The sequence below is a fragment of the Leucopleurus acutus genome (genome assembly GCF_964270905.1).
Source record: "Leucopleurus acutus genome assembly, chromosome: 7".
Lineage (NCBI taxonomy): Eukaryota > Metazoa > Chordata > Mammalia > Artiodactyla > Delphinidae > Leucopleurus > Leucopleurus acutus.
The window spans coordinates 91,184,796-91,209,032 of NC_139150.1; the positions used below are offsets into that span (position 1 = coordinate 91,184,796).

The 24,237-nt window shown below is 46.2% G+C and overlaps 1 long non-coding RNA gene across 1 annotated transcript; it reads right to left on the reverse strand.

Moving 5' to 3' along the window:
- Positions 1-2,974: 2,974 nt before the first annotated feature.
- On the reverse strand, positions 2,975-22,881 carry LOC309963626. Its single transcript, XR_014326300.1, has 5 exons — positions 22,839-22,881; positions 21,738-21,868; positions 18,622-18,745; positions 7,000-7,090; positions 2,975-3,143 (listed from the first exon to the last, which is right to left on the reverse strand). It is a non-coding gene; the product is annotated as an uncharacterized lncRNA (long non-coding RNA).
- Positions 22,882-24,237: the final 1,356 nt, after the last annotated feature.

The window sequence follows — 24,237 nt, forward strand, 5'->3', positions numbered from 1 at the left end:
AGCGCAGGTGGCTGCAGTCTGTGCTTCTGTAGATGGGGGCTGTGTGTGAGCCCTTCATCTTCCCCGCAGACACCACTGGCGTTTGCTCGGCCTCGCGGGTGATGCGGGGGGCACGGGGGACAGTCTTGTGTCCCCACCTTCTTGGGCTACAGACAGGCCACGCTGGTCCTGTGGTGACTGGGGGCTCCCAGGAGAACCCCACTGCAGACCGGAGAGGTGGCCCCAGAGAAGGTGGCGTACGCCTGGGGCCGGGCCTCATCAGTGAGCCACGGGCCACCTGCAGCAACAGCTGTCTCACCGTCCAGGGGCTGGGTGTTCGGGCGCCGTGGGGTTGAGCCACTGTCTGCACGGCAGCCGTGTTTGTCTTGTTGAGCCCGGGGAGGCCCCTTGGTGGCTCCTGGAAAGACTGGCCGCATTTCTTCCTGCCCTTGGCCTTAGAGCCCATCACGTTCATGCCGTTTCTGGTTCCAAAAGGACCTGTGTTAATAAAGACCACGTGTTAGGACAGCACCAAAGTGTCTAGAAATCCGGGCCAGGAGGAGGAGGGAGGGGGATTGGCTGTGCCTGCCAGTGGCCTGGGAGCCCTGCCCGCCTGCAGAGACCTGGCCCGGGGCCCGCGGGGAGGCCGTGGCCCTCGGTCCCCAGCGCCTTCCGTCTCTGGGTTCCAGGAGAACTGCGTGATCCTCAGGGAGCTGGTGAGGCTGCAGGCCCTGAAGTCCCGCCTGCTAGGGTTCCGCACGCATGCCGACTCCGTGCTGGAGATGAACATGGACAAGACCAGCCAGGTGGTGGCCACTGTCCTAGGTAACACCGCCTCCCCCTGAGTCCCAGTGGGGACGGGGTCAGGCGGACCTTGACCGGACGTGGTGCTGCCCGAGACCCCACTGTGTCAGCCCTTGGGGGTCACCTTCCCAGACCCTTCATTCTGCCTCGAGGGGCGCGGGGTCGGGGGTGGCTGGGGGGCCGCCCCAGGGACGTAGCCGAGCCTCTCCCCTCCGCCCGCAGGTGAGCTGGCCCAGAAGCTGAAGCCCCTCGGGGAGCAGGAGCGGCCGTGATCCCGGAGCTAAAGAAGGCCAAGTGCCAGAGGCGGGGCCTGCACTTGGACGGCCCCATCAACGCCTGGGACCTGCGCTACTACATGAACCAGGGGGAGGAGACGCGCTACCACGTGAACCAGTACCTGCTCAATGAGGCTTTCCCCATGCAGGCGCTCACACGCGGGCTGCTGGGCATCTCCCAGGAGCTGCTGGGGCTGACCTTCCACCTGGAGGAGGGCACCAGCATGTGTCACGAAGACGTGAGGCTCTAAACGGTCTGGGACGCGGCCTCGGGCAAGGTCATCCATCGGCAAGTTCTACCTGATCTCTATCCTCGGTGCGTGCGTGGGGGAACCTGTCGGCCGTGGGCCGGGGCTCCTCTGTGGAAGCGGGGCCCCATCCACGTCCCTCCGCAGGGTGGGGAAGTCCGGGCACGCGGCCTGCTTCGGCCTGCAGCCGGGCTGCCTACAGCACGATGGGAGCTGCCAGATTGCCATCGCGGCCATGGTGGCCAACTTCACCAAGCCTACGCCCAACCTGCCCTCCCTGCTGCAGCATGATGAGCGGGAGACCAACTTCCACGACGTCGGGCACGCGATGCACCAGCTCCGCTCCCAGGCGCAGGGCTGCAGGCAGGGGGCGGGGAGGGCCCGGGCGTGCGTGGTCCTCAGGCAGGCCCTCGCCATGGGATTCTTCCACTGACATCACCCCGCACGTGGTGACGCCCTCGGTGTCAGCTTCCATCATCAGACCCCAGGCACTGGGCGCGTAAGTAACGGAAATGGATGTCCTCGAGGCTCTAGAGGCTGGAAGACCCAGATCAAGGAGTCAGGGCTGGTTCCCTGCATGTTAAATACATGCACTCAAGAGTTGCCTTGAAAAAAGACAAAAGAAAAGAAAGGCACGTTGCCTGCAAGTCTGCTGACAGCCGGTGATGAGAACCAGAGGGAAGGCTCTGGGGCCGGGGGCGCAGTGCCCTGTGAGCTCGGGGGCTGCTGCCAGTCTCCGTGGAGGCTCAGCAAGTCCCAGTGACTTCCCCACGTGGGGGGCGCCAGCTGAGCGTCTGGGCCCAGGACCCATTGCTCGTTCAGTCTTCCTGTGGTCAGCCCTTCATCCTGAGCGCGATGCTCTCACAGGCTGCACCGGGGCGTGTGGGGACAGTTTACTGAGCTGTACAGACGTCACTACTGCTTTGGACCATTTCCATCACCCCGAAAATGTCCCTCACGCCCTTAGCTATCACTCCATCCCCTCGCCAGCCCCTGACAACCAGGAACCCACTCGCTGACTCTGTGGATCTACCTGCTCTGGACGTTTCTCCTCAGTGGGGTCACGCCTTGTGTGTCCTTCTGTGTATGACTTCTCTCGCTGAGCATCGTGTTCTCAGGGTGTATCGATGCGGCAGCGAGCGTCAGGGCTTCACCGCGTTGCGTGGCTGAGGGACGTAAAGAAGACAAGAGAAAAGAAAAGAACGTTGCATGCAAGTCTGGTGACAGCCGGTGATGAGAACCAGAGGGAAGGCTCTGGGGCCGGGGGCGCCGTGCCCTGGGAGGCCCTGGCGCTGCTGCCAGTCTTGGTGGGGCACGGGCAGCACCGTCCCTCAGGAGCTGCTGGACAAGCTCATCAACTCCCGGGAGGCCAACCCAGATGCGGCCGGACCGAGGGAAGGGAAGGGGGCTTCCGGTCTGCCCGGCTGGAAAGCGCGGCCTGGACACGGTGCCAGCCCCCCGTCTCCTTCCTCCTGCCCCCCAGGCCTCTTCAACCTGTGCCAGATCGTCCTGGCCAAGGTGGTTCAGGCCCTGCACACGCAGACGCCCGCGGACCCGGCCCAGGAGAATGCCCGCCTCTGCCAGGAGATCCTGGGGTTCCCAGCCATGCCAGGTAGCCAAGCGCGCACCGGGCTCACCTCAGCGGTCGGTTGGCAGCTACTGCCCAGGTCAAGAGGATCGTCTGGTGGTGTGTGAATGGGGACCGACTGACGGGCTCTGGCCGAGGCCCGCTGACCTCTGGCCTCTTCCTGCCACGGTTCCTTGGCTGGTCCCTCCAGCTGTGGCCCGCGGAGTCCGAGGGTGGGGTGGGAGGCTCTGCACATGCTTTCTAGAGAGCCTGGAAGAGGCAGGAGAGGGCTTCATACCCCGAACAGAAGGCATCGACGAGGTCTGCCCGTGCGTGTCGGTGCGGACACGCGGTTCACTCCCTCGTGAGCGCTTTAACCAGCGATCTCCCCGTGGTGGAGGGCGAGCCCCGACTCATCTCTCGCAGCCTCGGCAGCTGACCTTGTAAGAGGCTTAGGAGTGAACCCTCGTGAGCTTCAGCAGAAAGTCGGCAAAGATTTATTTGTGTCCCTCCACTGAACTGCCAGCAAGGTCCCCGTTTTCTACAAGTGTTGGGCCAATACTCTCTCTAGTGGCAGGGGACTCAGACAAGGCTGCTTTGGGGCCCCCACCCCCGCTCTGGGGCAGGGGCACTGAGCGGCCAGGGAGCCGGGCAGGAGCCCCTCCGCGTGTGTCCCAGTGACCCACCTGCCTGCGACCTTCGGCCGCCTGGCAGGAAGCTACGACGCCCAGTCCTGTGGCCAGTCATTCCTGCAAGAAACACTGGAACCAGTTTCTGCCAACCCGCCAAAAAAAAACCACTTCAAAGGCAACGTGGTGTCACAGGAAGAGCTTGTTTCTGTGTTTCTTTGTTTTTAGTTCATTAGGCCTCACTTAAAATTCTGATTCCACAATGCACTTGCTTTGGGATCTTGAACAACACTCATAACCTCTGCAAGTTTCAGTAGAGTAAGTTTATGTGATTACCTTCATCTGTAATATCCCTGTGTTGCAATCTTAATTAATTCAGATTAATTCATCTTAATCTTAATCTCAAGTTCAGATCAAAGACTAGTTCCTCTGTGACTTCTCCTCTGAACTGATTCAAAAGCCTCCTCTCCCGTCCTCATCTGGCTTCTCTTCTCTTCTGGAATCTCATAAGAACTTCTATGACCTCTCTGGTTTTTTGTTGTTGCTGTTGTCTGTTTGTTTGGTTTTTAATTGAAATATAGTTGATTTACGATGTCGTGTCCGTTTCAGGTGTACAGCACAGTGATTCCGTTTTCAGATTCTTTTCCCTTATAAGTTATTACAAAATATTGAGTACAGTTCCCTGTGCCATAGAGGAGATCCTTGTTGTATCAATTCTATGCCTTCTTTGAATGACCGTAGCACTTGTTGTCTGTATCATTTTTATGTCTGTTGTGGCTTTGTGACTGAAAATGAAAATTTTCTATTTGTTCATGTCCTGGTCCTTCCTTAAAAATGTGTTCATTTACCTATTTCATATTTATTTGACTACATCTTAGACACCGTGTTAGCTGCTTGTTCTAGATGTTAGTAAAACATAGACCTTCCTGCTCAAAGGGTCACAGTATTTGTGGGAAAACAAACAAACGAACAACTTACGTCTCAAATAGCTTTGTACTTCCCAAAGAGAGCACACCTCGTAGGTACAATAAATATATGTATTATACATAAATGTATAAATAGTTAATGGCATTAAAAACTTGAGATAACTGCTTTTCTATTCTGAGGAAATGATGATAATATTTCACCAGGAGCTCAACACCACTCTGAGAATGAGGGCTTAACCCCCGACCTGGCTCACTGCATCGCTTTCTTATATGAAAATAGACAAGTCTGTACATGCTCTCTACAAAAAGGCTTATCTGGCATGAATTTCAGGTAGCAAGAAGAAAAATTCAAGAGGTTCAGAGAAGCATCCAGAAGCTCAGCTGATTGTCTGGCACTAATACAACTTGCTTGACAGGAAAATAGAGCTGTAAATCTCACAAAATTAGATGATCTTCTAAGAATTTCAAAACCGCCTGCTAGTAATTAGAAATCCTAGAAGAACCGCTTCTTTTAAAGCATACTGATAATATGTTTTACAGCTTAATATTCAGAAGCCTATGTTTTGGCTAAGTGAGCTTCAGGAATGAAGGAAACTTGTGGTTCAGTTCCATCTACTCTGGAACCTCTGGTCAAAACACCTACTTCTGTGCTCAGCCATCTTATCATCTGTAAAATGGAGGCAACTCTAAGAAAACATAGTTACAGAGATGTTGCACAGTTTCCTGTGTCACTGTCTTCATTTGTTTCAGAAAACCAATAACGTCTAAGCTACTACTGCAAAGAGTGCAGTGTTACTTGGGGTCATCTAGTGCAGCTCTGTCAAAGTAAAGAAAAGGAAAGGGGCCTAGAATAACTATAATTTTCCCAAGAGGACACTATTATTTTATGGCAAATCTGAGTCAAGAACCCTGATCTCTTTGATGCCATTCCATTGTTCTTTCGTTGGGTTCTCAGCAACCCAGAGAAAGAAAGAGAAATAAAACTCCTATGTGCTGTGTCACTGGTACAGGACGTGGCAAGATTGGAATTGGAGAACTACATATTAACAGGTATTTGGGAAATTCTTCAAACTAATTAAGATATATACCAGGTACATAAAAAACAGTTATGTTTTCCCAAGACGATTCTGTGGAATGAGCAGAACTGGTAACTGAAGGTGCCTGTGTGCTGCAGTTCCAAACAGGACAGGTGAATGCTTGTTTTCTGGCACCTTTAAGACTCCACCCCAATATACACATTAAAATAAAATTAACATTTCAACTGGGTCATATTTAATTCTGCATGCTCTTGTAAGTCAGCAAAATAGTCCATATATCATTTAAGTTGTCACTCACTTTCTTTTCTTTTCTTTTCTTTCTTTTGCGGTACACGGGCCTCTCACTGCTGTGGCCTCTCCCGTTGCGGAGCACAGGCTCCGGACGCGCAGGCTCAGCGGCCATGGCTCACGGGCCTAGCTGCTCCACGGCACGTGGGATCTTCCCGGACCGGGGCACGAACCCGTATCCCCTGCATCGGCAGGCGGACTCTCAACCACTGAGCCACCAGGGAAGCCCGTCACTCACTTTTTAACTTGAGTTTCAATTTCTAAAAGTCTTTCCAAACACAAAACAGAGGTGGGAAAATGGTATATGGGAAGCTGCAGAGATGAAATAAGCTTACTGCATTCGGCATAAAGATGAATACCCAAACAACTTCTGCATAGCTGGAAGTGTCCAAATCTACTATCTTCGTTTTGTAGTCAAGGCTTCCGGAAAAATATGCTAACGGATTCCTAATTACCCAAATGCCCCATATCTGTTTCAGTAAGTATCATTATATATTATGGAAATTTTTCTCAGTGACAGAGAAAGACATCCTGGCCGAGCATCCCCCTGCCCATGACACACAGATGATGGGTCTCAAGCTACCTTGAAGGCGTTGGAGCCCACTTTATCCATTACTAATATTAATGGAGGACAAAACTTCATATTCTGTTTGCTCTGTGTCTGTTAAATCACTTCTTCCCTTCATTAAAATGGATGACACATAATTGAGTCTGTAGTGTGTGTATCACTGGAAACTGAACACATTTTTGTTGGTGTTATTAACGTCATAGGTTTCTAGGGGGGGTCTACTAAATAACTAAGTCTAGTTTCACAGTTACAAATAAATTATGATGTAATTTTGAATAAAGTAAGCTCATCATAAAGGAAGGATACTGAGAGTTGCTACTACCCCTTCCTTGAGGGGCTCTTGTAAAGCACTAAATCAAGTAACAGAGGTTTATATGCATGCATATATTTTCAATGATATTTGAACACACTTGAAAAGAACTCTACAGAATGCATTATAAAACCTCGATGCTGTGTGTCCCTAGTTCCCAGCTCTCTCGTTCAAACTATTTAAATGAACAAAATGTTATCTATTAGGATAGCTATCAGAGTACTCCAAATACTACTTCTTGCAGTACCCTGTCCCAACCATTTGCCTTCCTCTTCCCATTAGTTCTTAATTCAGAAACCCCAGAGATTTGTTCAGTAATTTATGAACATATTTCTTCATTCAGCCAAGAAAATTGATGGATCCCTTACCAAATTTCAGGCACCCTTCTTCAGGATGTTTTCTAGGCATGTTCAGGAAACACAGCAGTGATTAACACAGATGAATATAGCCTCTCTCGAGCTGAGGGGAGAGACAAAAGTAAAGAAGCAAATATAAAATCATAAGTGTAAATACGTAAATAAAAATTGAATAAATGGGTAGAATAACTAGTATATCAGGTAAGTGCTGGAGAAAAACAGCAAGCAGGGAAGGGGGATGGAGATTGTTAGCTGGTAGGAGGAGGCTGCGATCGGAAACTAAGTGATCACTGAGGGCTTTCTGGGGAAGATAAAATTTACGAGGGAACCTAAGGTTGTGAGAGGGAGCAAGGTGCATATCTGGGAAGTGAATAGTACAAGCAGAGGGAACAGTCAGATGGAAAGGCAATGAGGCAAGAGTGGGCTTGGAGTATCCAAGGAGCAGAAAGGATGTCAGTGTGTGGAAAACAGAGGGAGCAAAGTGGAGAGGAGAAGGAAACAGTCAGAGAGGAAACAGAGGCCCAGATTTCTAGGGCTGTGGAGGCACTTTGAGGACTTTGCTTTTCCTGTGAAGAAGCCATTGAAGAGACTTGAGTGACGTGATCTGACTTATGTTTTAACAGGATCTCTCTGGATGCCATGTTGATTAGAGACTGCAGGAGAATAAGGACAAGCCCCAGAAGACCAATAGTTGATTCAAATGTCAAGAAACATTTATGCCTTCACCCTTCAACTTCACAAATGATGCCATTTCCACTGAGCTATTGAAAAATATCATCTGGCTTTCAAAACAATAAACCAGAAGGCATTTTCTCACATAAGCAAGGTCACAAACAACTGTCAGCTAAAGTTGAAATAGCAACAAATCAAATAATAACAAAAACATTTTTTATAGATTTTAAAACCTTACAAAGCATTTTCTTGTCCATTATCTAAGTTAATCCTCAAATCAACGCCATGAGATAGTTATTATTTTCCCATTAGAAGTGACCGCATATTAAATCCTTAGTGATTGCTCAAGAAAAGCTGAAATCTTGAGTGTACATCTATTAATGCCAAGGTTGGGTTTTTTACCCATGGGAACATTGGATGCTAAAATCCACGGGGATTTTCAGCTCAAGATGGCAGACTAGGAAATATATTTACTTTCTGGTCCTCCTGAAACCATGTTTAAATAAAACTGCAGAAATACCAAAATTAATCAACCAATAAAAGCCAAGACATTGTGGAAGTCATCAACCACAGAAAGATTTCAACACATTTCGAGAAGGCAAACAATGAAATGGAGGGGCCATGAATAAAATAATGAAGAAAAGACTACCCTAAGTAGGGTCTGCACAAAGCCAGGCAGCTTTTGCTGAGCCCTGGTTATAGTAAAGGACAGAGGAAAGAAGAGGGGCTGAAAACAAGGAGACAAAAGTCATTTTAGGAAAAAACGTTCACTTAATGAGCTCCAGGGAACACTCAGCCTACTGCCATACTCACTCATGGATTACAGTGGATTGTTGGTAAGCAAGACAAGAAAACAGGGAACCAACAAACAAAAATCAAGACACGGTTTCTTACTGAGCTCTTCTCAAATGAGATCAAGAAATTATGGTTCAATGCCATAGCTGTAAATCATTTCTGCTCCTGGAGAGGTTAGAAAGGGCTTATAATAGTTACCCTTTTTCTTCAGACAGAATTTAGGTCTGAGCAAAAGCTTTTGTGTCCTCCAACCTCAAAGTTTATTGGGGATGGAAGTCCAAATTTGCTTTGACATACCATAAAAAGAATCTCATGAGCAGAGGGTCAAACTACTTTTGGAATATATGAATTATGCCCAGTGTGATTTTAAATAGATTTTAAACAAAAATATATAAATTTTCACTGATCTATATGGTTCTGGGTTCTGAAACTTCTACATGTTACATGCCTGATAGATAACACACAATGTCAGTCCCAGGAGAGAGAAAACACTCCAATGAAGCAAGCCAAAGAAACAAGATTCGAACAAGGTAAAGTGATGTGTAGACCAAGACCAGGATTTTTCAATTCTTTCCTGTCATGCTGTAGCTTCCAGCTCCTGAATAACAACACATGTTTCCCTTGTCCTAGACACACAAGAGTATGTCTCCTCTATGGGGCGTAAGAAGCTCTAGAGTTACATATGTGTAGTAAAGAGTGGACCCAGCCGGCATACTCACAATGACCAAATTGTGTTGATCGTACTTTATTTTAAACCAATACATCGCTCCATGCTGAAGTTGCAATAAATGATATATTTGCTTTCTAGACATGAATGAGATGCCTTACTGGATATACTCCAGGAAGGCCAGAGAAACTGGCTTCTAATCCATACAGAATAATTCATTGATGAATTCCTTTCAGGAGAGCCCCTGATTTATCTAGGATATAAGCTTTACATACCTGGATCCTTCAAACTAGACCAAAGGGACAAATCTAGGCTGCAAGCCTCAATTAGAAATGTGGGATGGTGCTATGCTGACAACTGGTGGTCCCTGACCTATCTTCTGAGATTAGAAGCCAGTGTGGTGGATGACCAATTCACGCGTTGAACAAAAGAACACCTCCTACAGGGCAGTGTATGTGTTCATTACAGGTATGGCACTTAGGGCTAAAAGTAACACATGAAGCATATATGATAAGGAGGCACCAGAGTCCAGAGCACGAGCTCTGGAATCACACAGGCTTGCTTCGAATCCCGGCTAAGCCACTACCATCTGTATACCCTGAAGAACAGTCGAAGGTTTAAATGTTCTTTTACCAAATTTCGAAAAACAAGTGAAGAAAGAACCTACCTGCCAGGAAGGGACATCGTGGGGTGCAGCATCCAGTCGCGTCAGGGCTCTGCATCCCCTGCTCAGAAACCTGCACCGCCTGGCTCATGGTGATGCTGGCGCTCCTGTCTCCAGGGCTCGCGGACAAGCTGGGGAGGTCCACGGAGGCGGCGGGCCACAGCCTGGCAAACTCTGGGTGCCTCCTCCACTCAGCTCTGGGCAGGCTCTGGCCTCTGGGCCCCGTTGCGGGGAAGGGCTGGCCGATACATAGCTAGGGCTGAGGGGTCTGCAGAGCCGGTGCCCAGGCAGGGTGAGCTCTGGAGGAGAAGACTTCCACAGTCCCCAACAGTCTCCGCATGGTGGCCCATCCAGTGCCAAACACCTGCCACCCACAGCGACAAGTCCCAGCCGCTAGAAAGCCCAGAAGGGGTCGGGCTCTTTGCCCTCGGGCCGGGTTTCTCCAGGGGCTGGGCTTGTGTGGGGCCCCCATACCACCCCCTGACCCGCCCTTGCTCTGTGACACGTACAATGCAATGTCAACACCCAGGCTGAGCCGGCCAGTGTTCAGTGCGTGCTAGACCTTGAGAAGACTTAGCAGCTAGGGAGAAGCCCTCCCACTTTCACTCGCTTTTCTCAGATCAGGCAGGCAGCCCATCTCACCCCAAAGCTATGGACACCACACCTCCTTCCCAGGCTATCGTTTTCTGTTCTGCCCCTGTTTTCCCTTTCCATTCTGCCCCTCTTTTCCCCAGCACCCCATTTACGGCTTCGGGTGTCATCGGTGCTGCAGCAGGCAGCACCTCTGACCCCGAAGCTATGGACACCACACCTCCTTCCCAGGCTATCGTTTTCCGTTCTGCCCCTGTTGTCCCTTTCCATTCTGCCCCCCTTTTCCCCAGCACCCCATTTACGGCTTCGGGTGTCATCGGTGCTGCAGCAGGCAGCATCTCTGACCCCAAAGCTATGGACACCACACCTCCTTCCCAGGCTATCGTTTTCCGTTCTGCCCCTGTTGTCCCTTTCCATTCTGCCCCCCTTTCACCCAGCACCCCATTTACGGCTTCGGGTGTCATCGGTGCTGCAGCAGGCAGCACCTCTGACCCCGAAGCTATGGACACCACACCTCCTCCATAGGCTATCTTTCTCCGTTCTTCCCCTGTTTTCTCTTTCCATTCTGCCCCTGTTTTCCCCAGCCCGCCCCCCTCCCATTTATGGCTTAGGCCGGCATGGGAGCTTCAGCAGGCAGCAGCTCTGACACCAAACCTATGGACACCACACCTCCTTTCCAGGGCTGTCATTTTCCAGTCTGCCCTGTCTCCAAGTAGAACCGCTACCTATTTCACACGGCTGTTCCTAGTTCTGGGAACACACCACTCACTGGTAGCAATGCCTCAGCCCATGCCTCGACTCATTTACCTGCAACGCTGGCCAACAGATAGACCAACACTTCAAACTTATGACAGAAAGTTGAGTAAGTTATACGCTTGGAATTGCATTTATTATTATTAACAAGCACAACTGTAGTGCTTAGACTATAACAAGTAATCTTCTAAGTGCTTAGCAAATATTAACTCACTTAATCCTCATAATGGCAACCCCATAGGTAGGTAATGTTCATAATATTCACCTGTTTTGGGGGAAACTGAGGCCCAGAGGGGTTGAATAGCTTGTCTAATGCCACACAGTAAGTAGCGGGCAGAAACCCAGGATGAAAACCAGACCGTCGAGACTTTCATCACTTTGCTGTGTCACCTTAATAGATGTTGTGGTTAGGGAAGGGACTAAACTGACAAGACTCTGAACTTGAGAAGGGAGAAATTAGAAAGTGACTGATCCTAGAAACTAGAGAGGATTTCAGCTCAGAAATTTCTGGTGATGAGACCCGAAAGAACAAGAACATGGTTGGATTATTAACTTGGGGTACTATCTGAATCCATTGAGAAATGGTTTTGTCTTGTTTTTTTTTTTTAACTTAGAAAGGCCAGTTGGATGAAGATTAATCAAAAAAAAAGTAGAAAGGAAAAGAGGAAGGTGCCTGAAGTGAGACGTAACCTCTTCCCTGTAAGTACTAGGGGTGGGTGTCCTGTGGGAAAGGATGGAGCTCTCTCTACAGGTTTGTCACCAGGATGAACAAGGAGGAACATGGCAACCATTGTACTGGTTTTGATGATTCCTCAAAAACCAAGGCTTTAGTTTCCAAGAACTACCCACAGTAGCATACCTACCGTGTGTCAGACATGCCAACAAGTGTGTTTCCAGTCACACATTTTAATTGGAGAAATAGTTCCTATGAGGTACCCATTAGTTCCCTATGGCTGCTGTAACAAATTACTACCAATGAGCTTGCGTAAAACAAAACACACTCATTCTCTTATGGTTCTGGAAGACAGAGGTCCAAAACCAGTTTCCCTGGGCTGGAACCAGGAGTTGACAAGGCCGTCCATCCACCTTCTAGAGGCTCTAAGGGAGAATCTGTTTTCTTGACAGCATTCCTTGACTTCTGGCCACATCAATCCAACCCCAACTTCATCATCACATTCTCTTTGGAGTAAAAACTCCCTCTGCCTCTCTCTTACGAGAACACCAGTGGTTACATCTGGGTCCATCCAGGTAGTCCAGAAGAATCTCCCCATCTCAAAACCCTTACTTTCATCCCATTGGCAAAGTCCCTTCTGCCATTTAAGGTGACATTCACAGGTTCTGGGGATTAGAAGGTGGACATTTGGGGGCAATGGTACTATTCAGTCTACTACAAGGTAGATACTATTATCTTCCTCAGATGTAGGAAATGAAGTTTAGGGAAGTAATTTGTCTCAGGTCTACAATTTCCAGAGTAGAGATTTAAATTCTGCCAGTGAGACTTTAGGACACACTCTAAACAACTTTAACCTGTGTCCTTAATTACTGCATAATCCTTGGTTAAGAGTCACACTTAGGTATCAAGACCCAACTGAATATAACACAAGTACTGTCTCCTCTTTCACTATGTTTGCCTGGTGTATTTATGAATCTTGCCCAGAGCAGAAGAGTTCAGAAAATTGTTATGCACCTTTACTAGGAGAAAGCATTTACTGTTTGATGTGCACGGAGTAATGGAAGGCTATTTAAAATAAAATAAAATAAAATAAAATAAAATATGCCACCAAATCGTCAAGTGTCACAACAGAGGGAACCCCGTGGGAGTCTTGAGGAGACTAAAATTATCTCCAATTGTGCAGGTGAGAAAAGTGTCACTAAACGCAGTTGTAGTTCAGCCAAGCCCTACGGCACAGAAGTAGGAATTTGGATATGTACGAATGGGAAAAAAAGACATTTTAGGCATGGGAAACAGTTTAATGCTGAATGTATCAGAAATATACGTTAGACCTTTCTAAATCAACTGGCTTATTAACTCAGTAAATCAGATTTGGTCAGTCAAACTAGCTTTAGCTGATTACTTATCCAGGGCATAGCTGTTGAGAGTAATTTTTGTCATAGAACAGTAAATAAAATTGTTGAACTATAACTTTAGGCTTGCTAAGTGAAATAGATTGCTCTAGCTGATGTGCAAGTGACTTACTTGGTACTATTCACGAAATTGGGGGTTAACAACTGCTTAAGACAACATAGAGAATTGATCTTAAATAGTACTTGAAGTAGTTACTGTGTAAAGTATCTGTTCAGTAGCTCATTGTAAATGGATGTTTATAATCCCCACTGGACAACCAACTGCTTTTTTGCAAATGGTAATGTGAATTGCTGTCACATAAACTATAGTAATGACCACCTATCTAATTTGTTGTCCAAACCAGAAATCTTCTAACAATACTGGTCTCCTAATAAAAGTAAGCATGAAGCTAACACACACTGGGTGTCTCCCGTGTGCCTGTGCATGCATCTATATCTCACTGAACCCCCATAACAGCCCCCAAGAGAGGGACTCTGAGTGTCCCCATGCTGCTGGTGGAGAAACAGGCACAGGAAGGTTCAATAGTCTATCTACCTAAGATAACACAGAGGGTGGGAGAGCCTGTTTTTAAACCATCTGCCTCCAATTCCAGGTGCCAGGAGCCAGATCCAGCCTACAGGCCTCTTCTGCTCATCTGGAGGTGACACCACGTGTAAGGATTAGTCAAATCCTGTCTTCACTCCTCAAGGTAGCTTGAACACTTGCACGTCCTCCAAATAGCATGTAGCATAAGCAATAAGATGTTTGCCCCGGGTATTGTCCAGGAACTTGGAATCAGCTGTGTCTAGTTAGGCTGAGCTGGTTGAGACTGGAGAGGACCACCGATCTTCCACCTGGGCCAGTGCCTTTTGACCTCCTGCCATCAGAGGGCCGAAAACTACAGCCTGAGAATGTGCTGAGCCCCGTAGCCTAGTTACGCCAGCTCAGAACAATGATGAGCACACCTTTTTCCAATCACCTTTCCTCATGCTCCCCATGCCTCATACTGCCCTGCTTCTTTATTCTTTATCCCATAATTACCCCAAGCCCCTTGCCTTTGGGGAGGCGGATTTGAGACCTATTGTCACGTCACTTCCTCGCTTGGCTGCCTTGTGAATAAACCTCCTCTTTGCTGCAAACCTCAGCGTGTCAGTGTTTTGGCTTGCTGCGCCTCAGACAAAATGGTAGGGAGCTGTGGTAAAGGTCCCTTGCCTGTGAGGGAAGCTGGTTACTAGTAGTCACGTTGCGGATGTTTTCTCCTCCCGGGGTGGGGGGGCAGACGTCCTGCTCTTCCAGAAAGAAGGGAGAAAGGCAGGAGCTGGACCCTTGCTCTCAGGGTCACCGTCACCTAGGAGCTCGTTAGAAGCACAGAATCCAGGCCCCACCCAGAACTACTGAATTACAGCCTGCATTTAACAAGATCCACAAGAGAGGCATACCCATAGTAAAGTTGGAGAGGCACCAAGCTGGAGTCCACGTAGCAGAGAAGCAGACAGGATTCTAGACCACGCAGAGTGTTAAAGGCCAACAGTTTGTTTTCTATTCTCAAAACAATGTTTCTGAGCCATGTTTATGAGCAATGTCCCAACTTGCTTTTAAGGTTTCTTCTGTGAAGAATGGATTGGAAGGAAACAAGATATATGGACACTGGTTAGGACCTCATTGCAACAGACAGGCAAGTTCAGTATTAGGATGTTGAGGAAGAGTTGACAGATTCAGAAGAAATTCAGGAGATAAACTGAAGCGGGCTTAATGGGGTATGAGATGGAGGAAAGGAAGGTCTTAGGGAATTAAAGGGTTTACTACACGTATGAGCAAAGCCTCAAAATTAATCCTTTGAACGTACAGAGGTAGAGCTCTCAAAGGACACCGGTTAGGAAGCAACTGTACGCCCTTTATAATTCCAAGAGACAACACAGATCAACTGTTGCGATGGAAAATTCGGCGGTACCGGTGCGTTTTTTCACTCAAACTTAGTTCCAGTGACTATTACTCACATTTTCTGTGCCTAAACAACACAGCTTGAGGAACTGAAGGGGATTCCATCCTGGTAATTAAGGAGGGTCCCCAACACTGACAGTCCCATATTAAAAAGCAGTCCCCCTGCATTTTACCCGAGGAGCAATGGCCAGAGCCTCCCTTTTAAAACGATGGGGAGAAACCAGAACATCACACACTGTCCCTTTCAGCTACTGTGAACTGAGCCGCGAGACGACCAGTACCCCCTAGCACAGCGCGGACGGGCCAGCGCGCGAGGGCCACTGTGACAGGCGACAGCACAAGAGACGAAGCCCAGGCCCAGGGGCTCTGAGCTCCACCGGCAACGCCCAGGGGCCAAGGCGTATTACCTTTCCAGGATGTGCTTTCCGCCCTTCCTCGTGGCCGACGAACTGGCTCATGTCACCCCCAAGATACCGCCCACCCAACGCCAGGACTCCCAAAGTCGCCAACCCGGCGTCCCCGGTGCCAGCACAAGGCCACGAACCACAGGCGCCTAGGCACAAGCCCACGCAGCTCGCGGACCTCCTTCTACCGCGCATGCGCCACCGCGTGGCGTCTCGAGATGACTGTCATCACGCAGGCGGATTAACGCGCTTGATTGGTAAAGAGGATTCTGATGCCTGCAATCTCCCTCCTTAGCCGGAGGCTGGGAGCACACGTCCATTAGTTCGTGTGTGTACCCTTCAGAATTCCAATCATACGGGACATGGAAAGTTGTCCGACTCTCCCAGTTCCTTGTGTGGTTCTTCCAGATATTTCCCAAGTGCTTACATTCACACTTGTATCTTGTATGTAAGTATTTGTACATAACAGGTATCCTGTAGTTTATAGAAGAGCAGCACACTATACACATACTATATACATAGTCTACAACGTGTCTTGGATAGTGACGCTGTTATCTTTCTAAAATATAAACTTGGCTGGATTGCTCTGTTGCTTGAACATCTTCACTTAGCACAGAATACAGCCCAGGTTGTAAGCATAGCATTGAGAACTCTTTATAAACAAGTATCAGTCTGTCTCTCCAACTGAATTAGAAGTTCAAACTATGACTTCCAAAGACCTACATCATCCACCTCCCTCCTTTGCCCTGCCAGCCTCCCCTGATCTCATTCTCTACTGCCCTGCCCTCACTCACTTTCCCCTGTCCAGCCACACTGGCTTCCTTACTATTCCTCAAACATGCCAAGCACACTCGTGCCTCAGGGACTTTGCACCTACTATTCCTTCTGCTTCAGAACACACCCTCCCACCCCATCTCCACTCTCCCAGATAGCCAATGGCTTGTTTCTCACTTCAAGGCTCTGCTCAGTCGACATCTTAATAGAGGGGACTTCCCTGATCACCTACCACATTCCCTCACCTCTTCATCTTCTTTTGTTATTCTCCAAAGCATTTACCACCATTTGACACTCCATATATTGACTTATTTATTCATCTCTCTCCCCCACTACAATGGAAAGTACATAAGGGCAAGAACTTTGTTCTCTTCCTACTTCCTAGAACAGTGCCTTCAATTTAGAAGGTGTTATACAAATATTTGCTGAAAATGAATGTATGACTTCTTTGCCCTTTCACACTACCCTCTAGTCACACCAGAGGCTGCCCCTCCAGAGCACAAGTTCAAGCCCTGTGCCTTCTGTACCTGTCCCCAATACCTGGGCTGTCCTTTCCTCATTCCGGCAAAATCCTCTTCCCCCAAGCCCAGCTCAAACGCTGTCTCCTCAGTCAGGCCTTCCTCAATTTCTCCTCTATGTTCCTGCTGCACTTGATTCTTTTATCATAATTAACCCACTTATACTCACTACATGTTTCTCTTCCTAGATAACTGTAAGTTGCTACTGAACAAAGACTTCTACTCACCTCTGTATCCCCGTGCCCTAACAACAAACCTATAAGGCTCTCGGTGTTTACTGAAACAATTTATTTTCTGAGTCTCTACCAATTCTAGGGAGTGCATAGTATAGTCTCCTCCTCATTATCAGTGAGCCTGGCACCTGTGGGAGGGCCTTACAGCAGAGGAGAGTCACCAATGGATCATAACTAAGGTCCTGAGACTGCAATGGCAGACAGCATGGTGAAGTTAGCCCACTGCATGCAGAAGACCCACAGAGGAGTCAGCATATGCAATGGACTACACTTGGTATAATATGTGAACAATCAAGGTTTACAAACGTGTTCTCATGCACTTGTAAGGATCTTCTAGCCCACGCGGAACAGACAGAACACAAAGAAGCCTGGAGGAAGTGAGTAGGCCGGCAGCTGCGCCCTAACATCTTAAGAGGGAACATTTCTGTGACTACAGTTTAAACAAATCAGATAATTTGCCTCCTTTCTAGACACCCTGGTTATCACAGGACAGGCCAAGCCTCTCAAGTTTTAAAGATAAAGTACACGGAAGATCTGTGAAGAGGGCTTAAGATATTTAAGAGCTAGTACCCGCATTAAAGCAACCAGGTTATAGAATGAAAATTTATCTTGAAATTCCAGTCTCTCCCTCTCTCTCTCGCCTCCTATCCCCTATCTTCCCACCTCCATCTCTATTCCTTCTCCCCTACTCCCTGTTTTATGTATATACGTGCATCATTTTATATATACACGGATATTTACTGTCTGTTACGTTTATTTAATAAAGTGCACACTCCTCAGGCTAAATTTAGAAAGAGGACAAAATGAACACTTTCACATGGGCGTCAGTGGTGTTCCAAAGACAAAAGATTCCTCAGTCTTAAAACATGGCAAACACCACGTTCCTTCTGATAGTTAGATGCTAGAAAAAGGCAAGTGGATCCTTAAAATTCACACGCTATTAAGACCTACTATCAACAGAGTAGATCTTAAAGCGGAAACAAGAAAACACCAGCCTTTTAAGTTCTTCCTGTCTGAAGATAAGAGTAAGAGGTGGTAGTGTTCTTCCTCACTTGCACCGAAGTGTAAAAGCGGCAAAAATATCTTCAACACATATATGATGAGGAAGCCGCTCTTCTGGTCCACTCTGTTTTGTTTTGCTTCTAGGGATCTGTCTCACTCGGAACCTTTGCTTTTTGTTTTCTCTTTTATGTACGCTAAGAACCCGAGAGTCTTAACCTTTTCTTCCACCTCTCAACCAATAAATAGGACAAAAGAACATTTTTATGTTTTTATGTATTTTCCATTCACATTTTTAAAAAAGAGATAAGTAAGCTAGCTCAGTTCATATTTCTCACAAAAATCACTTTCCAAACTAAACTAAATTGTTTGTGACCATAAACAGGAAAAACACCGTACTCTATTAGCACCATCTGACATTTCCACCTTAATGTTACCAAACACAACTTGACACTAATGTCAGAACTATTAAAAATGTTAAAAACCCCCAAGCCCACTCAAAATGCATACCAAAGTTCAGGTAAAGGAAAAACAAAAACAAAAACAAAAGCAACTCACCGTTATCTTTATGTTCTTTCAGAAACCCATTAACAGCACACTGGAATTTAAAACTAGCGTCGTCATCTGACACCTGATGCCCAATTGTACAAATTTTTAAATAAGGAATAGTTTCTGGTAAGTCCTATAAGGCAAAACCATGAAAATATGTATTATTTCCTTTGTAGGGAAAGAATAAAAAATTAATTAGAGAAGGCAGACTATAAACCAGGAGAGTACATTAAACTTTGTATGTCAGTCATTCTGATGAGAGCCATTTTTTCCAAAGCTGCTTTAACCAGTAATTATCACTTGATTTTCATTAAAACTGCAGAATGGACAGTTACCAGGCATGCAAAAGGAAAAGCAAATCTATGTGAATGAATGCACATGTAACTCAAAATGATATAAACAGTTCTACCTACACTTATGTTCTATCTTACATTTCAAGGGCCATAAAGCAGCTGTGATTTAAGGAGAGTAGTAGAATAGAGTCAGAAGAACTTGGATTCGAATTAGGAAATAGAGGCAATTTCAGGCATTGTTGAGAACTGGTATTCTTGAGGTGGGAGAAAGTAGACTATCAATAGAAGACAGAAAAGGATAAGTGAACATTCTCTAGTTCTGAATTTAAATGGAAAGTAGCAGCAGGAACCTATGACATATTTTAAAAATATTAAAAACAAACATACATATTTCCTAGCTCTGACCACTGAAAAAGTCTAGAAACAACTGATGTCATGTCAAAAGGACTCAGGAGTCACCGAGAAGCTCCAACTGGCCAAAGACAGGGCCTCAGTTAGAATAATAACTGTAACGGAGTCCACGGTGATAGGAATAAATAAAATTTTACAAAACTGCTCACCACTGGAGGATATTTGTGAATCAACTCATTATTCTGAAAACTGTTAAATAAAAGAAGAGAATCATGCCTCTACAACTGGGCAACCAAACAGTTGATGAGGGGAATCTTCTCCTCGTACAAATATACCCAGCTAATAAGTGAAAAAAAGAACAACAGAATTCACCATTCTTTGAAGCCTCAACTGAATTAATGGATGTAGCTATGAATCATCAGTGACTGCTAATACCACAGAAAGACACAATTATATATGTCTCCATGGAAGAACACATCATCACCTATGAAACTGTCTCGCCAAAACAAAACATGCAAGCTTCATTCGGATCAACTACCAATTTACAGGAAATAAAAGGACTGAAGAATATGTTACCAACACATGGAATGTAATCATCGACATCTAGATGGGACAAATTACCTGGTTTCTTTAAAAACAAAATTCAAGGAGGAAAAAAAAAGTGAGAGAGACATGGAGGGAGAACCTATAGATTAAACAAGACTTCAGAGACCTAACAATCCACGGCAAAGTGTGGACCTTATTGGGATCTAATTCAAAATTCTTATAAACAATTTTTTATGACGTTTAGGAGACAACTGCAAATTTGAGCACTCCCTGGGTATTTAATATTAAAAAATGATATTAAGGAATAAAAGTCCTATATTTAAATGCACGTACCAAAAACGTACAGGTGTAATTACATGCTGTCTCGGAGCTGCTTCAAGATAATATGGAATGGGGTGAAACAGGTGGGGGTACAGATAAAACATGACAGCCATCAGTTGGTAAATAAGAAAGCTGGATGAGTTCATGGGTATACAAGGAACACTCACAGTATTTTTATACTTTTGTATATGCTTAAAATTTGTGATAATTGTTTAAAAACAAGACGACACTGTAGAAAACAGTTTGGCACTTTCTCAAAGGTTAAGTGTAGAGCTACCGTATGATCCAACAACTCTGCTACTACCTACGCTGCACATCTAACAGAACTGAAAGCAGGGATTTGAACAAATATCTGTACACCAATGATCATAGCAGCATGATTCACAATACCTACAAGGTGGAGAACAACCAAGTGTCAATCAACTGTTGAATAACAAACTATGGTCTATATACACACAATGGGATTTTCTAAGCCAAAAAAGAAACGGCATTTCGTTACGTGCTATAACATGGATGAACCTTGAAAACATGATGTTTAGTGCAATAAGCCAGACACAGAAGGACAAATACTGCAGATTCCACTTACACGAGGTACCTAGAATAGGCCAATTCACAGAGACAGAAAGTAGAATAGAGGTTACCAAGGGTTGGTGGGAGGGAAAATGGGGTTGTTACTGTTTGATGGTTACAGAGTTTTTGTCGAGGATGATGAAAAAGTTTTGGTTATAGACAGCGGTGATGGTTACACAACACTGTAACTGTACTTAATGCCACTGAACTGCATATTTATAAATGGTTAAAATAAATATGATTTCTCTATATTTTACCACAATAAAAAAAAGGAATGACAGAGCTGAAATTCCAATTCTTCCTTTTCCGAGAGTCAGTTTCATCGTCTGTAAAATTAGTAATTGTAGTTGTCTATCCTCTGAGCTTAGTGCAGGGTAAGCACTCAGTAGGAGATAGCAGTACTACTTCCACTTCAAGAGCAAAATATTGCTGTGAAGATTAACTAAGTCAATGGATATGAAAGAACTTTCTAAATGGCAAACTGCTCTATAAATACTAAAAGACATTAGGTGTTACTGTCTCCCAAGGCCATGGAACAGGTCAGAAGAAGGATAATTCTTTTGCACTGGAATGTCCTACATGGGCCAAGAGAATATATGGGTTTCTGTACTATATCAGAAGGCATTAGGAAAAGGAAGCATAAAACTTAGAGAACAATTGTCTTTTACAGTGATGCTTAAACACGCTCAGGCAACTGCTTAAAATAAGTGCTAAAGACATAATGGACATACCTTTCTTTCTTTTTAGGATACTACTGTAACTACTAAAAGTTTACTTCATTTTCAAAATATAGAACATGGAAGCTTATAGAATTTCTTAAGCATATCTAGAGCCTACTGCCAAATACTATAGTTCAATTCATATCTTTAATCTCATTTTGAAACAGCAATTACAAACGTGTATTTAAGGAAACCACTAGCTTCCCTTTTTGAACCCACGAGAGAAGGCCAGGATTCACCTTAGCTTAAGATGATAACTACTGAACTACTATGAAGTATTACAGTATCAGAAAGAAGGTCATTTTCAATTACGGCTTCCATTTACCTCTGGCTTGTAATAGCGGCGAGTATTTGTTAAGTCAATAATCAGCCCAAGTTCTTCATTCTGTCCTTGGATTTTGTTAAGAGATCCAAGGGGGAGAAACGTTCTTCTGGAGCAAGATTCTTTTCAAAACTCTGTCAGAAAGAATAAAATAAGGAAGAACATATGTTTAAAATCCTGTACTACATTATCCATTTATTCAAACCCTGTGATGCTAACATATGAGATTCAAAGTAAAGTTTCCTCCTCTGGAGTTTACAAGCGATATTACAATCCTTTCTTCCAGAGAGATTAGACGGAAGAAAATAAGCTCACTTCTATATAGTTATTTCTGTGTTTGTTTATTTCATGTTGGTCTCCTAACCTGACTCTAAACTCCCAGAAGGCAGGGACCACATCAATTTTGCCTACCACTGTATTGCCAGCTCCAAGCAGAGTGCCTGAAAATAGACACAGAAATAAATACTTCTTGAATATCTACATATAGGAAGGATGGCTTTCACTGCTAAATATTCTTTCATGTATTTGGCTTATACATGTACCCTGTTCCATTGATCTCTTTGGTTATTCAAGTGTCAGCAACACACACTTTTTTTAAAATTAGTAGACTCGTTTTAGAGCAGTTGGAGATTCACAGCCAAACTGAGCAATATGTACACAGTTCCCACTTATACCCTCTCTCCTTCATCCCACACAGCCTTCCCCATTATCAACATGCCATACCAGTGTGCTTCATTTGTTAGAATTCATGAACCAACACTGACACATCATTACCAATCAAAGTCCATAGTTTATTGCATTCATGCTACAAGTAACTATTTCTTTATTTCTAGTATAGTCATCCCCAAACATTTACATACTGAGATACATATTACTTTCTTATAAATTACTTTATTCTTTATTTATAGTTAGGGCATTGCATTGTTTTTTAATTAAGTACAAAAGTTGGTTGTATTTGTCTATGAATCCATTTCTGGATAGTAAAAGAGGTATTAAAAAGTATTTGCTATAAAAAGGGAAAATGGAGTACGACGGGCTTGAGAGCCAGGGCTCTATATGGTGAATTCAGATTTCTGGAAGAATAAGGTATTAACTTTTGCTCACCTTTTTTAAAGGAACTTTGAAAGCAATGAAACGAGTCCCAGGCATCCGCCGTTCAACTGGGAGATAGTCTTTTTACCTGTTAATATATTTTTTGTTAGGCAAATTTTATGTTAGGCTGTCTCCCTGCATAGGATGAATGCGCCTTGAAAATGGAAATCACATCCCTCTACATCGGCTCCCAGGTGGTCCCAGCGTCCCGACCCCGGCCGCGACACACTTTCCACAAACTGACACACACGGAGCCCGCGCGAGGGCCGGGTCGCGCGGGCCTCCCCGCCGGGTCGCCTGGAGGCCGGTCCCCCGCAAGCCGAGCGCACGAAAGGGCGCCCCAAAGGCGCCGGCCCAAGGCGCCCGCTGCGCTTTCCCTTCGGAAGGTGGGCTGCGGGGCCCAAGCGTAAACCCTGACACAAGGAACACGCGCACCACGCCGCCACGGGGGACGAAAGGCCGGTCGCCCACCTAGCCCGACACCCTGCATTTCTGGAATCACCGGACGCCTGTGTACATTTCCGTCTGGCCTGTCATTTTCCAAAGGCCACTCAAGATCAGGGGACAGAACGCCTCCTCTCCAAGTGTCCTGCCAGCCCACCCACTCAAGATCAGAGGGACAAAATGCCTAACTAAAACAAAACAAAACAGAAACACAAAAAAACTGGAGAGAGGGAGGAAAGGGTGACCTGAAAAAAAAAAAAAAAAAAAAAAACTAAGCACGTTGACAGCGCTAAGAATAAACTACCAGGAAAAAGAAACCCTACATGTCAGATCCTAAAGTACAGAAGGGCAAGCCCGCCGACATTCCAGGCCCGGGGGGACCGGGGTCCCCAGCCCTGCAGAGCCAACCGCAGACCGGCTCGGGCGCCCCGCAGAAGCGCGGGGTCCCCACGGCCGAGTCTGTGCCCCCCGGCCGGCGCCGGCTCCCCTCTGCCCACGCTGCGCGCGGGGGCTGGAAACTGCCGCGGAGAACCACGGCGGGGCGGGAAGGGGGGCTCCAAAGAGGGTCTGGCGACTCGAGTCGCTCCGTTTCTCAGTGGGCTCAGCGCGCGCCGTTGGGTAAGAGGAGCGGGGTTCCGGGAGGAGGGGACGGGCGGCACTTACGTAGACCGGCAGCGGACACGGGCAGACGGCGGGCTCGGTCCCCAAGAGCGACTCCAGCCTCAGCTCCAGCTCCTCCCCCATGTCTTCGCGCGCGGCCCATATAGCAACTTTGAATTTTAATAATAAATACATATATGTATCAAACATTAATAAAAGAATGAAATGATCCAATATGAGTACATTTGCTCTTGTTTTGCAATTAGTTCTAGGATTCTATTTTAGATTACTACTTCATATCTGCGAGAGTTGGCTGTGTGTTTGTGTGTTTGGTTTTGTGGAAGCTGCATTGTGCTAAATTTTACAT